Raw genomic sequence first — 9540 nt, forward strand, 5'->3', positions numbered from 1 at the left:
GAATGGAAAAGGTATTATTTTTGTAAAGGAGAGGAAATTTTACAGCCAGAAAGCACTTCAGTCAGGGATCAGTAGGAGAGTAAAAGCATCACTCACGCTTGCTACTGAGAGTCAGGTTACTACTCAATCAGTTTTGGAAGTAGGTAGATATACTTGTCTCTGTATTCACCTTTAGAAGTACGGAGGATTGAATCAGAAAAACTTGGTAAGGATGGCAGCACATGCAGGGCCTTACTCTGTTTTCTATGGTTATCAGTGATAAAAATCTAAATTTTACCTACCATAAAAATAGCTACTCTAGGAGTTTAATGGATCTGAGATCTATGACAATAATCAGACATTCTGCAATAAAAAATAAAATAATACTACTTTCTGTCAATTAGTTGTAAATAATCCCAGATGCTTCAGAAAGCTCATCATTGGAAGCTGTTGGTTTGTTTGTTTCTATGCTTGTGACAGACCCTAGGGCTGTGTGTGTGTGTGTGTGTGTGTGTGTGTGTGTGTGTGTGTGTCTGTGTGTGTGTTATACAACAACTCTCTCTGTGTCAAACAATGACTTAATTCTTTCAGATCTACCTTCTCCACTTCCATAAGGAACAAGAAGCAAGAGGCTGGAGAAAAGCCACAGTAGTTAAAAGCACTTGCTGCTCTTCTAGAGGGCACAAGTTTGGTTCACAGAACAAATGCTGGGTGGCAATAAGCATCTTCTATTCCATCCCCAAGATATTTAACACTTTTTGTGGCCTCTATAGGAACCTGCACACATATACATACACACACACATGCTAAATAAAAGTAAATTTTTTAAAAGATAATCCAGTTGTCTGCTTCTCAGAGCAGACGTTTACCTTCCTCATCCACCACCCATTGGAGGAGGGCTGGGGCCTTGAAGATGACTGATTCAACCCATTCTTCGTGGAGGATTTCCTGGTGGCCCCCTTCCATCATCGTTTCTGGAGCTGGACGAGCTTCCGTAGCCTCTTCTCTTCTTCACATCTTGCTGAAGCAGAGTTTTGAAAAAAAAAAAAACCACAATTCTGCTAATCCCCAGAAGAAATCTGTTATAAAAGACAACCTCCATGGGGACTGATTCCGGCTGTTCAACACTTGTCCATTCGAGATGTAAACCATCTTCCCTCCGGGAACTCAGAGATCTACCTGCCTCTGCCTCCCAAGTGCTAGGTAAAGGCATATGCCGCCACCCCTGGCACTAACGTATTTACTCCTGTTAATGTTGCCTTTTTTTCAATTTCTGAAATACTGCTCAATGTTTTCTTGCTCTCATTTGTAAATAAACCGCAATATAATTAAAAAAAAGATAATCCAAACCAAATATGATTTATTGCTAGGATTTTGTGAAATAATGAATATGAAAATATTTTAAAACTATGGTGCTATTAAAATATTGTGTATTTCCATTGCATTGCATAGAGGAAAGTGATTCAAAGTTAGTAATATGTAGCATCATGAACACATGAGAAATTTGGGTATAGAAAATACATTGTAAGAAAATCCAGGCCTTCTCATTGGTGAATGTAGCTTGGTGATGCAGGACTGGCTGGTGGGGTACAGATGCTGTGATTCCTGCACTGTGGTTTTCCACACATCTTGCAATGAGCTCAGACACTCTGAAAAAGAATAGATGGCCGTGTGGAAATAGCTGAGGTGCGGTACTATCTGATTTTGAATCTGCCTAGGCTACTTTGTCCTGGAAAATGGAAGGCCAAGGTCTCTTCAACTCCCAAAGCCAAAAATCAGTGTAGTTTGAAGAATATACTAAGTAGCTTTTGTTCACTATCACCTTATGTATGTCTGTTCCAAGGCCTCATCTTAATAGGCAAGTCTCCCTCATTCTGAACAATTACAAGGACAATGACATTGATTGTAATTTGCAAAAGTGACATTTTGCCCTTGGCTGTAGATGGTATTTTTTTGAGGAGCCCATAATGTCTCACCCACCTCCAATCAATCTGTGACTTGTGTCTCATACTGATTAACATCATTCCTCTTCACTGTCTGTGACCTCAACATACAGAAGAACATGCAGCCAACCTCAAGGACATACAGAAAAAAAAGAGAATAACATGTAAAGGCCAAAAATAAAGTCTTAGACCCCTATCTATGAGATTCTTTAGTAATTATTACAGCAATCCTGACTTTGTGTGTGTGTGTGTTTGTGCATATATTAATGCAGATCTATACCTGAATGCATGTATAAGGGGTAGAGAGAAGGAAAACATTGAAGGAGACTAGTGAAAAGTAGTGAAGAAACACAGAAAAAAGAAATAAGATTGAATTTCAGTTTTGATACTTCACTATCCTGCCTGTTTTCAGTACTGCCAAAATATGTTAACTGTCAATTAACTGTTAAATATGTTAACTGCCAATAGGCTAATGACCTTCATGAAAACTTACTTTAATCAGCATTCTCTTAGATTATAAATCATATATTTGCCTAGTCACACCTTACATTAAAGAAATGTCTGATATATAATTGTTTCATTTTTCTTTAAGAAGATGAATAAAGATATTTAGGAATCATTAATGAGATAAATACAATTTTAGTTAATATGCCTTTAATGAAACAAAGATCCTGAGTTTTATTTCCAGTCCCCCTAGGAGCAAGATCAGCAACCAATGCTTCAGTTGGTTAAGTTGGGAAGTTCTAAGTGACTCAAACATTGGATTCCTGCATCTATACAAAAAGGTCATTCACAATGGCAAGCTCATAAATGAAACTCCTCTTAAGACAAAATTATAATTGATATTTTCTGAGTTAAGCATTTTAAAAAATAGAATACATTCATTTCTGTCATCTCATGTAAATGGGTACATCCCAACAAAGGAATATATCCGAAGCAGACCAGAGTAAATGGGAACAAATGTTCACATAGATGCAGCTTCAGCATTGCTGTCAACATTATTTTCTCTTAAGTGATAGCCAGTTTTACGTCAACTTGACACACACTAGCATTATTTTGGAAGAGGGAACTTCAACTGAAAAAAATGTCCACACTAGATTGGACTGTGGGCAACCTTGTCCACTTTCTTGATAGATGAACAATGTTAGCAATGCCTAGCTTAGTGTGAATAGTTTCACCTCTGGGCTGGTGGTTCTGGGTACAATGAGAAAGCAAACTAAGTAGACCAGGAGAAACAAGCCCATAAGCAGCACTTCTCCTTGGCCTCTGCATCAGATCCTTCCTCCAGACTATTCGCCTCTTGAGTTCCTGCCTAGAATTCCCTTAGTAGTAGACTTTGATGTGGTAAGCTTAATAAATCCTCCCCCAACTCCAAGTTGCTTTTGGTCATGGGATTGTATTACAGCAATAGAAAGCTAACTAAGTACCTGATTCTGGTAGGGTGCCATTTATTTCTGTCACATGCAAACTCACAACCTGAGCCTATGAGGCACAAAAATCCACAGGATTATTTTTCTTTTTGGCAGAGGCAATCCTCTCTTAAGGGAATAGAAAAACTATTACCCATATAAGTGCTTCAGAATGTTCTCTTTCCTACAATAAAGGTAAGTTCCCATCTTCAGCTGTAGAGTGTATAGAATTGCAGTGAGCTAGTGTCTCTGGAAGAAGTTAACAGTTGACATTGATCTTTATCAAGTTCATGTTTAAGGATCTTCAAAGCATCATCCATCATAGAATATCAAAACAACACAATATCCTAATCTCTCTCTTCCCCAAATGATTCACAAAATTCTTTGCTTATCTCATTCACTAAACTAGCTCTTGGACTTCAAGGCATGTACACATCTATAACTAAACAAGGGAGGAGCTAAAGCAATTTCATTTATCTTGTTTAATTATGAAGCAAGAAATCCAATCACCACAGTAAAATAAAGACCTAAGATATTTTTTTCCAGAAATTACATATTTACAGAAATTGGAAAATACAAAGAAGAATACTAGGTCACAAAAACAGAGAAAAATATGAAAGTGGATTGGGTATTTGGAAAGAAGGGGATCATCCAGGGTAGAAGTGATGTAGGATTTCCCTCTGTATTTTGTGAATATGTACTATTACCATTGACTATTAAAGAGCTTCTTTATTAATAATTAATTATTAATGATTAATAATTCATAGTTTCTTTGGCCTATGACAGGGCAGAATATAGCAAAGCAAGAAATCCAAACAGTGATAGAGCAGGAAAGAAAGCAAAGTCAGGCAGAAGACATGTAGCCAACTAAAAAGCAAGAGAAAACAAGCCACAAGCCTCATGGCAAAATATAAAACAATAGGAATGGGTTAATTTAAGATGTAAGAGTTGGTTAGAAATACATCTGAGCCATCAGCCAAGCAGTGTTGTAATTAATATAGTTTCTGTGTGATTATTCACGTCTAGGTGGCCAGAAAACAAAAGTACAGTCTCCAGCTTCATAATGATACCCACCATGGGGCTTGAAACCATGACTCTGAGATTAATAGTTTCATGCTCTACCAACTGAGCTATTGTTAATAAAATGTATTCACAACATACAAAGGGGAATCCCACATCACAGAAGAAAAACAAGAGCGGATAATGGGAGTTAGTATGGGCAAATACATTATATACCGGCCTCTGAAGGTCATTACAAATGTAAAAAATAGTATAGAGTATAATGCATAGCAATGTACTAAACCCTGGAGACTTAGTTCATCCTCAGCATGAAAGACTTTTTTAAAAATAGTAAAGAGTACTTCCCTAATGTGGGAATCTCCATAGACCCTATAGTTGCTTCTTTTGATTATTTACCATAATCAAAATCCTGGTTCTAAATGGCTTCTCATTAGCACTATAAATGATCAAAAACTTCCCTGTACTGAAAAAGAACATAAGTACTGATTTGACATTCTATCCGACCTTTCTTTCAACCTACACCCTTCTTTTACAGTTAATATTGACTTAGTTAAGGCACCTGCAAGACCTATATGAGACATTATAGTAATAGTTCAGCAGTGAGTTGGAAATAGAATCTCCTTCCCATTTACCACCCAGATGTACATCCAGATTTTACCAACATGTTCTTTAAAAGTAGTGGCCATCAACTTGAGGTCCCCAGTTCAACATTTCCTGCTATATGGCCCATGTATGCCATTGGGTCAGTATTAATACAAAGAAAACAAACATTTATTAAGCCTTAAGAGAATCAATTCAGAAGACCTGTACATGATCCAGGGGCTAGACTATGTGTGTTATACTCACAAATGTTACAGAAAGAAGGCCACTGAATTGCACTAGTCTGGGAAATGGATCTTGAGATGAGCATTTTCAAACATAACAACTCAGGTATACAGGAAGGTGATAAAAATTATGTAACAACCTTCTTTCCCTGTAGTACATCTAATAAAAAATCCAGAGACAGATAATGGGCTTCAACCAATGGGATTCAACCTGAAGGTCAGAAAAGTAGAACAGCCAGACACTGTTTCTTACATCTATCTGAGTCCAAAATGGTGATCCTGCCTCTAGGAACCCTCAGAATGAGACTGAGCCTGAAAGTTGTCTCCGTCAATCTAATATTCTGCTCTAGTGCTAAAATTAAAGGCATGCACCACTACCTCCTGGTTTCTATGGAAAACTAGTGTAGCTACTGGAATTAAATGTGTGTGTCACCACTGCCTAGTCTGTAAGGCTGACTAGGAGGCTGTTTTAGTCTCTCATCTTCTGGCAATATTTATTTATTAAAATACAAATAAAAACCACTATATAACACCTTTTTGTCTAAAATAAAAAGAAGACTGAAACTAATATAATAAAAACTATATGTAATAAGTACAATGACTATACAAATATATACAGGCAATAAATATATCAACACTATTTAGTCCATTTTAATTTAACAAATTCAGAGAAAATACTCCGTATTTATTCTATCCTGGTGAGTCCAAATTGTATACCTAATTTACTTTGATCACAACTTGTTTTCTATATCAAGTCAACAAGGAAAACTAGCTGTCTAGTCTTCAACTTCCTCCAAGGCCCAAAAAGAAATATTATTAACTGAGTAAGAAAGAAGTGTAAGCAAATGACTTCTAAAAAATGTGAGAAATTACAGAAACAGCTGACTGCCTGGACAGTCACCCAAAGTTCCCCCACAACACTGGGGTATCTCTCTTCAACCAACAGGTCTGGCATATCCAACAGACTTTTCTGTGAATCAGGATATTCTGGAGGGCTGCCCCTTTTTGTCTTGACCATGTTTGGCCGTCACTTTCTTTTGTGTCCTGTTTGTACCCAATTAGGACAGCATACTGTTAGCAGTTGAGGCAGGGGCATTTTCTTGCCCAGTGGCTTACTTTTGTCACAAGGTAAGTAAACTCCATGTGGAATTTTTTCTATACCCATTATCTTCCCTGAAGTAGAATGATGTTGCCAGGAGCAGACATGTCTCATTGTCATAAAAAAGAGACTATGTTATTAAAACATCTTAAATGTCATATTCTGTAGATCTCTAAATTGTTTGAAGTTGATCTGTCTATCTAAAATAACCTTTGTTGGACCTTGAAAATATACCTAATGTGACTACAAGTTTGATTATAAAAGGTGACTAATTACTAACCTGCAATTCTTTATTATCTTAAACAGTTGGTAATAATAATTTTCAAGGGACAGAAATTTGCATTACATTGTTACATGTGCTGTATAGGTACAATACCTTGAACAAGGTCAGTAACATGTTACTGTATGTTTCAATAAAATTAATTTCAAATTTATAACAATATACAAAATTTACATACAATAAACAAAAGTCCAAACAAATGTAAAACATTTAAAACTAGCAGTTGCTTTCTAATAGTACATTCAGTAATCAAACTTTTCATCTTATTATATTTATATCCTTCCTTTCTCCTTTTCAGTGTAGATTCGATAGTCTACTTTTTATCCTATCATATCTATATCCCTGTTTCTTTCTTCTCAAAACAAAACTTTGAATCCAATTTCCTTTGTAATGTTTTATTGCTGACCATTACCAATAATAACTTGTAACCAAATTCCTTAAACAATTACAAATATCCATATTCCATTGAATGATCTAAAACCACCGATCTCACCTCTTGGAAATGTGGGGGTTGTATTCTTAAATTTACTTCCTGCAGACTGGGGACAATGGAATCTTTAGGGGATCCTGACAAAAATTTCGGTTTAATTGTCAAGCCTTGGGAGGGTGAGCTGCATCATTTTTGTCCAGTCTATGCAGAGTGGGAAAGTACAGGGGTTGCCTTAAGTCCTGTTTTGAGTAGTCTGTTTGGCTGGATGATCTCAGCTAGTCACCTCAAAATTATTCTGAGCAGTTTGTAGTCAAAAACTGGTCTTTAAGTGGTGCTGTCAGCTGAATGGAATCATATGAACTGGGTGAAGTTGCTGTTGTGGGGCCCCATCTTCTTTCTGGAGACTTTAGAGATTACTGTGAGACAATTTATTATTCACTGTGGAAAACGTAAACATTATTCATATCAAACTCTGTTATCAAACCATTTCTTTATGAATATAATATAAAGTATCAAACCAACAGCAACTATGGCTAAGAATGTATATGTCCCAGGTATGTCTTACACTTTATCTAAAATTCCCTCCACGATAGAAACAAAAGTTTTTAAGTTCCTGTATAGTGATATTATCTGAAATTATCAGATGACTTACCTTCACTAAAATCCTGGTTCAGATGAGAATTTTTAAGGTGTAATAATGATGTGGGCCAACAGATGTGGCAGTTAGATTACTAAAGTAGTCCAGAGATGTGGGAGATCTGGTCTTTCTTGCTCCAATGTCACTAACCTGTGGATTTTCTAAGCAGAACTCAAAACATATCTGAATAAATGGATTTTTGTTAAAAACAATACTGGTCAGGGCAGCCATGCAGTGGGTACACACAGGCTGTGTGAGTCATGGGAAGGTATGAACTTATGGACAGGCAGGAGAAGAAGTTAATCCAGGGCAGACAGGAGTTGGGAGTGTAAAAATGAAGAGGAAAAATGTTGTGGATACATCAGTGATACAGAGCATGCCAAAATATTAGTTCAAAAGAAAAAAGACTGTGGATGCACTGGTGGTGCAGAACTTACTTTGCAGAAGGCCCTAGTTACAGTCCTTGATGCTACCAAAACAAAAATCAGAAATAACTAATAGTCATATTAATTAAGGAGGTTACAGATTTGATAGATGGTTCAGCCATTGAGTTCTTACTACTCTTCTACAGGGTTCAAATTTGGATCCCAGAATCTATGACAAGCAGATGACAACTGCCTACAAGACCAGATCCAGGTCCACTCCCATACTCAGGTATACCTGCTACATCAAAAAACACACATACACATGATCCACAATAATAAAACAAATGATAAATAATTTTTAAAAGATTACAATTCTACATAACAACCTTCTTATTTAAAGTCTTACATGTATTCTCCTTTTTTTTTCTGCTCCCAAACTGAGCTCATGTCTTCTGTCAACATTGCTCCCCCTCTACTTCAAATCCATGCACCCATATTCCCTTTAATAGTTTGAGATTTAGTAAGTAAGGAAATTTCAATAATGGAACTATCTTGCTAGCACTTTTCCTTTTTAGTTTTGGGAGAAAGCTTTTGTTTTTAGAGAATGGTTTACAAAACAGAAAGAATTATTATAAGTAACAGTATAACTAAAAATATAAAAAGGAATAAATGTTTCAGTAGATTTCCTATCTATTCAGCCTTGAAACTGTGGTCTTCAAAAGCATAACCTCTTATTTCCTACCTAATGCATTGTATCAACTCTGAAGGAGATAAAATGTAATAATATACTCATGCTTTGATTCTCCTTATTTAATGGTTGATATTTGATTATATACCCTAGGATAATATTTTCACAGTCTAAATACTTGTAAACTTTACTTCTTGGGTGCCTCAAAATTTTATTACTGTATAATACTCATTTTTGTTCTGTTTAATACTTTAGTCCTTGTTGTAGTTTGATAGAGAATGGTCCTCATAGGTTTATACATTTTAATGTTATTCTTCAATTGGTGGAACTATTTGAGAAGCACTTGGAGGTGTGGTCTTGTCAGAGGAGGTTTGTCACTATGTCACTGTGGGTGGACTTTGATGTTTTAAAAGACTCTTGCCATTCCCAATTAGCTCTCTTTTTTGTCTCTCCTTTTTATTCTACGTTTGCCCCCACCCCCTCTCCTTCCTGTTTGTGAATCAAGATATACTCTTTCAGGTACTGCTATGGCATCTTGTTTGCCTGTCTGCAACCACATTCCCCATTACAATGGTCATGAACTCTAACCCTCCTAAACTGTAACCAATACAATTGATTTTATATATTTCTTTGGTCATGGTATATTACCACAACCATAGAAAAATACTGAAGGTAGTTCTAAAACCCTATTTTATATGGTGTGATATGTCTCTTGTTTCCATTATTTGTTAGAATTTTCCACTGAGTAGTTTCCATCATTCTTTATTCATTGTGTTTGTGTTTCTTTGTTTTATTTTGTTTTTATCTTCTAAGGTTTTCATTCTAAATATATGATTTCTTCGAAGTTAGTTAATTTGACATGTTCA

General features: G+C 36.1%; 1 pseudogene; it reads right to left on the reverse strand.

The window, feature by feature from the left end:
• Positions 1–844: 844 nt before the first annotated feature.
• On the reverse strand, positions 845–1137 carry LOC130873855 (selenoprotein K-like; annotated as a pseudogene).
• Between the last annotated feature and the right edge of the window lie 8403 nt (positions 1138–9540).

Source organism: Chionomys nivalis, chromosome 4, assembly GCF_950005125.1.
Source record: "Chionomys nivalis chromosome 4, mChiNiv1.1, whole genome shotgun sequence".
In the NCBI taxonomy this organism is placed as follows: Eukaryota; Metazoa; Chordata; class Mammalia; order Rodentia; family Cricetidae; genus Chionomys; species Chionomys nivalis.